We start from the raw sequence: 6,000 nt of genomic DNA, 5'->3' as shown, positions 1-6,000 counted from the left end.
CCGCATGCAGGCAAGCTGCCAGCACCTGGGGACAGCAGGTGGAAAGATGGAGAGAGCCTGTGTCCTTGCTGTCCCGAGTGTCCTCCCACAGCTGGACCCGCCCCGCAGCTGAACTCCTTGTTAGCCGGTGTAATGCACTTCTGTTGTTCAAGCTGTTTATAGCTGGGCCTTCGGCGAACCGCCTTCCACCTCCCGCGCTCGGCCCCCAGATGAATTTCCCTGTCCTTCGTAGATCTAACATCTTGGGATTCAGTGTCCTCTCTTTTCAAAGAAGGAGACCACGGCTTGTCAGGAGGGGAGTTGTCCAGGGTCACACTGTGGGCGTGGGGCAGTCAGGACCCCCGAGTCTGCTGCGTTCTCTCCCCCTCCACCCCTTCGCCAAGCCATTGGTTGGTACAGAGATGCAGATCAGCGCCAGACAGTCCTTGCTCCTAAGAAATGATTCCCTTTCCCGCTCGCCTACAGCGTCTCTGAGTTGTAGGGGAGTCGGGGATTGGAAGAAGATGAGCCTAGAGAATTGTCCACCCCATAGCCGCCGGCTCTACAATCTCCCCGCGTGCCTGGGGACCCAGCAGAATTCCCCAGCACATAATCAGCGGGCCTGGCAGTGAGGCTGTGCCAGCTTCTGCGGGCCACCCTTCTCCATGCCGCCAGCTGCAGCTGACCCAGAAGATCAGAAGGGGTGAGATCAAACAGGCCCCTCTTCCTTCTGAAGAGTGAAAGCTTGCCAGAGCCCAGATGAAGGGGACAAAGAGCACAGGGAATCCTGATTGCTGACCTACCTTCAGTAGGAGACTGGACTTGTGTAAATTCAGTGTTGTCCTGTCCCACGGGGGTGACTTCAGAGATTGTCCTGCTTGCTGGCCATGTGAGGGCTGGAGCCTAAGGACCTCTGCTGGAGTTAACCCAATGCCAAACTTGAGCAGGGGATCGCGGGAGAAAAGCAAGGAGAAGATTCTGTCCCTCCACAGAGACTCAGGCCCAAAGCTCGCTGGAGGAGCAGGCAGCACCCGTCGAACCATTACCGCGAAGCATTTTTCTTTGCGTTTTTAATTAACCGTGACTCTTCAGGTGTATAAAAACCAGGCTTTCTCTCGCCTCACAGGGCTTGTTCTTGAACCTGGAGGACCCGTCGGATTTGTGAGGTCCGTAGAGAGAGTCACTGAGGGTACCTCCAGCCCGGGAGCCTGCCTTTCTCTCTCCCCCAAACCATACTGATGGTCTAGGCTTCCTCTCTGGTATCAGACAAGGGCTTTGGGTGCAAGTCACGGAGTCCAACTCTGGCTGCCCTAAGCAAAAAAAGAACTTCGGCAAAGAGATAGCGGACGTTTTGGGCTACAAGTAGTATACTACTGATAGGACTTCTTACCTCACCTCACAAGAAGTCAGGCTACAGGTGGTTCGAGGATTGGTTTAGCAGCCCGCTGAGATCCTTGTGGTACCAGCTTCCAAGGTGGCCCCAATGATCCCCACCTTCTGAAATTCACATCCTTGGTAGTCCCTCCAACATTAAATAGGGTCGGCCTAGGTAACCACTAGGATACTGCAGAAATGACAGCGGGGGACTCCAAGGCTAGGTCATGTAAGTCATTGTGGCTTTCACCTTGTCCTCACTCTTGATCACTCACTCTGGACGAAGTCAGCTGCCATGTGGGGAAGGTACTCAAAGAGCTCTAGGGAGAGGTCCGTGTAGAGAGCACTGAGGCCTCTTGCCAAAGCCTTGTGAATGAGCCATATTGGGCCTGGATCCGCCAGCCCCCAGCAGACCTTCAAAGGGGTGCGACCCTGACCCACAGCTTAACTGTAACCTCGAGAGAGGACCTGGCCGAACACCAGCTTAGCCACCCCAAAATCGATGTTGGACTGAGTCTTTGCTCCCTGCCTCACCATATCCATGAAGTAAGCTTCATGATTTCCCCAAACTGCACAAGGGGAAACTGAGGCACAGACAGGACATGGTCAAGATGAGACACAACAAAGCCCTCTCTTCAAGAATTAGACTGGGAAAGCCCGCCCAGCTCTGCTAACCTGCATGTGCCTCCAAAACTCCCTGTTCTTCGCCACCTGCCTTGGGTGCCTGGGCCCCCGTCAGTCCTCCAGTACTGGGTTCTGCTGGGAGCTTCCAGATCACCCGAGAGTGGGCCAGAAGGGGATCCTGACTCCCAGGCTCACTAAATCTGCATCTGCACATAACCCTGCTGGTTGGCTCATCCCTGGCCTGGCAGCCCACCCCCGAGTCTCATCCTCAGACCCAGGCAGTTCCAGGGCCATGCAGGTGCACCCGAAGGCTGTATTCCAGGAACAGGGATGCTTTGTTCGAAACAAAGTCCCTGGGGCATGACGCAACAGCCTGGGGCGTAGGTTCCCTTCCCAAGGTGGCCCCAGAGAAGTCCCCGTAGCAGCAAGTCCCATGCATGGCTGTTGCCAGCAACACCATCTGGGGCCAGGTTTCTCCTGGGGAGATTAGGCTTATGCAACTTTTTCTAGGATTTAATGTCCTTTCTCTTTGTGGTCTCTATGTTCCTTATTATTTCTGTGTCTGAACGGATTTTGCGCGGTTCACATGTGGGTGGACAAGAAGTGGCTAAATGACTGGGAGGAGGAGGAGGAGGAGGGGCGGAGCAGGACACAGGGCGGGCGGCCACCATTCCTTTAAGAACCCTTGGCTTTCAAATTGCTTTCTAGGAAGGGAATCATTTTATCAAGGGAAACAAGAGCAGGAACCACTGAAGCCTTCTGTGAGGGGGGAGGCAGAAACTCCCCCAGACTCCCGGGTGGTGGGGGGCAGGCCCGGAGGCACCTCAATGTTCAAGACATTGAACACTTTCAGGCCGAACCCCTCCTCGCCACCCGTGTGACTGGCAGCACCCCGGCAGGTGTCCCGCACCCCAGTGTCCAGCAAGCTCTCGTCTACTTCTATGCCGTCCAGATTGGGTGTAGCTACCAGGGGCAGAAAAGCCCACATAACAGAAGTTTAAACAACACAGACGTTTATTTTTCTCTCGAGTAAACCAAGCTCAGAGGGAATAATCAGTGATTCAGACTCAGGACAATTTGAGTCACCCAGAGTCGAGGTGTCAACACTGTCCCCCCAGGCCTGTCCTGTGTGATCCTCAGCCCATGGCCGCACCCCGTGGGTCCAGGCTGGCTGCCCTCACACTCACACGCTGGCCAGGAGGAGGGAGGAAGGGAGGACGAATGTGGGGTGACCAGCTCTCCTGGCTGACCCAGGACTGAGGGACTTGCCAGGACGTGGGACTTTCAGGGCTAAAATCAGGAGTGTCTCAGGCAAACCAGGAGAAGTTGGTCACCCTAGAAGAAGGGCATGGACCCTCCCTTAAGGACACTTTTCAGAAGTCGTGCAACATGTCTCTTTCATCTCATTGGCCAAGATTTAGTCACGTGGCCATGTCTAGCTGCAAGGGAGGCCAGGAAATGTTGAGTTTATTCTGGGAGCCACATGTTTAGTCAACCGCTCATTACAACAAGAGGAGGAAGCAGTTACTGGGGTGAGCAGGCAGTCTCTGCTGGTTTCCCATCTCATCCGAACTGCTCCTGCCCCCGGGGCATTTCCTGCTCCTCCTGCAGCTTGCACACACAGGCTTTGCACTCAGCTGTGACCTTTCTTTGTCTGCTTGGCTGCTGTTGAAATTTCCCTCCAGCCATGCAACTTCCAGCTCTCCTGGGTATCTGCACCCCGGCCTGTCCCAAGTCCGGAACGGGAGACTTCCATGGATTGCTTCCAGGCAAAGAGCTTCCTTACCCACCCAACCGAACTGCCATCCGGGCGGGGCGCCAGGCTTCCTCACCGAGGAGCTTCAAAGGCAAGGAAGTCTCAAGGCTTGTGGGCAACGCAAAGAGGGTGACAACAACCTTCCTTATCCTCCCCACCACTCCCCTCCTCTCTCCTTCCCTCCCCTTTCCTTCCTCCCCCATCAGACAGCAGGTACTGAAGATACCATGATAAACAGAATTGATACAATTTTTGTGTCCAAGAGCTTACAGTCTAGCCTCGGGGCCAGTTAAGCAATCCCATACAACAGATATGGCAAGGACCAAGTTAGGAAATCAGGGTGCTATGCGAAGCCTGGAAGAGATTCCCAGTCCAGACTTGGGGATGCAGAGGGCTTCCTAGAGCTGGGTCCTGAGGGACGAGTAGGAGTTGGGTCCCGAGGGAGGCGAAGAGTGAACCAGGCGAGAGAAGGGCGTGTTCGAGCATCTGGAGCAGCGTGCAGAAGAGCCACAGGCAGGAGAGAAGGTGACTCCTTCAAGGGCCTGGAAGCATCTCAGTGGGGCTGGAGCTGCGACAGGGAATGTGATGTTCTGGGAAGTGCTAGAGATGAAATGAGGAGCGTCATCGGGGGCCGGGTCACGACCCTCATGAGCTGGGATGAGGAGCTGGCACTTTGCCTGAAAGCACCACGGGGTCATCTGCTTCTTAGCCACCCAGGTGCCCTTACCCAGCCCGGCTGGTATCCAGGGCGGTGTCGGGTGGGTCTCACCATCAACGGGCCTGGCAGGCAGCGGCTGAGAGAGATGAGGGGCCCCTGGGAAGGGTCCTGCCTGGTCACACCAGAGCTGAAGATGAGTCAGCCTGCTCACTGCTGCATGGTGGGTTGATGGGCCACTGTGTGAAAGGGTGCCCCAGCCCATGCCACATGCCCACCACTGGGTACACACCGCCTCCCCTGCTTGCAGAACTAGGTTCCTGCTTCCCCGCCTCCCTCTGATGGCCCATTCCGGCAGGACCTCAGGATGGAGGATAGGGGAGGCCTCGGCCAGGGGAACACAACTGGTGGGCACCCACTCCTGGACGGAGGGCACACGTAACCCCGGACTCTGGGTCACACGGAGCGTGCCGTGCTGGGAGCTGCCTGCTCGCTGGCGGGCATGGGAGGGAGCCGTGTGGTTAGGGGCTGCCTGAGGGATTGCAAAGCTGTAGTGGTTTGGCATATTTCTTTATTTTCTCTAATTCAATTGAAATCTGACTCCAGGCCACTATCCCACTGAGCTAGCAAGAAATTCAATCTCAGGAATATCACTGAGCTTCCCTCCCCCCAACCTCAGTATTTCGTCAAGGTCCCAGAGTCTTAGTACCAGAGCCTGGGGCTGGCCCCTCCGGTCACACCAGTGACTGCAGGACTATCCAGCCCTCGTGCCCCTCAGGCTCTAGGGCTCGGTGGATTTGGAGCAGCCCTTGGGGTGTAGGGATTGTGGGGGAGAGGTGTGAGCCTTGTGTCTCAGGTCCACCCTGCCGAGTGTACCCGGCAGCCACTGCCTTCCAAGGCCTTGTCAGCTCCTGGACACTGTCTAGAATGAGGCATGGAACCTGTCCCCACCCTCCCCTCTCGAATTACATGCTGCCCCTTTCCCTTCTGCAGTGAAAACCTCTCCCTCTCCCTCCTTGCTCTTCTCAAAGGCCCATCCTTTCTTCCTTCTCCCAGAATATGCCACAGAGTCTCCATAAAGAGTCAAGTTTATTGCAAAAGGCAAAAAGAGCCACTGACTTCCAGAAGCTTCAATGCTCAGACCACTAAAATACTCAAGGACTAGCTCCCTGCCTGAAGGAGCCAGAGGGGGGAAAAACAAAGCAAATGAGCACCATTGAATACCTCAATCATCTTGCCCCCCTGCTTGATGAAGAATACAGCCCCTGATGTGACGGGCACTGCTGTTGCCCATCTCCCTCACTTCCTGGCGCCCTCACCTGCTGACCATACCTGGCTTGAGCTCCCCTCACCAACAGCTCCCTGGGGATGATAAGCTGATGCTGTATCAGTCAGCTCTCATTATGTTGTGCTGCTACAAGAGACAGACTCAGAATCTTAGTGACTTACAACCACTGACATTCATCTCCCACTCACAGCGTAAGTCACCTTGGGGGTTGCTCCGTGCGCGCTGTGTGTCTTCCTCATTCTGGGTCCAGGCTGAAAGCAAAGCCCCTCTCTGACTCCTGCCGTTCTTGAGGGAGGCAGGCTGGTTCAGCGGTTCGGAGCATGG

Source organism: Ursus maritimus, unplaced genomic scaffold, assembly GCF_017311325.1.
Source record: "Ursus maritimus isolate PB19 unplaced genomic scaffold, ASM1731132v1 scaffold_27, whole genome shotgun sequence".
Classification (NCBI taxonomy): Eukaryota; Metazoa; Chordata; class Mammalia; order Carnivora; family Ursidae; genus Ursus; species Ursus maritimus.
The sequence above is the reverse complement of the archived record's forward strand: the minus strand, read 5'-3'. Positions refer to the sequence as shown.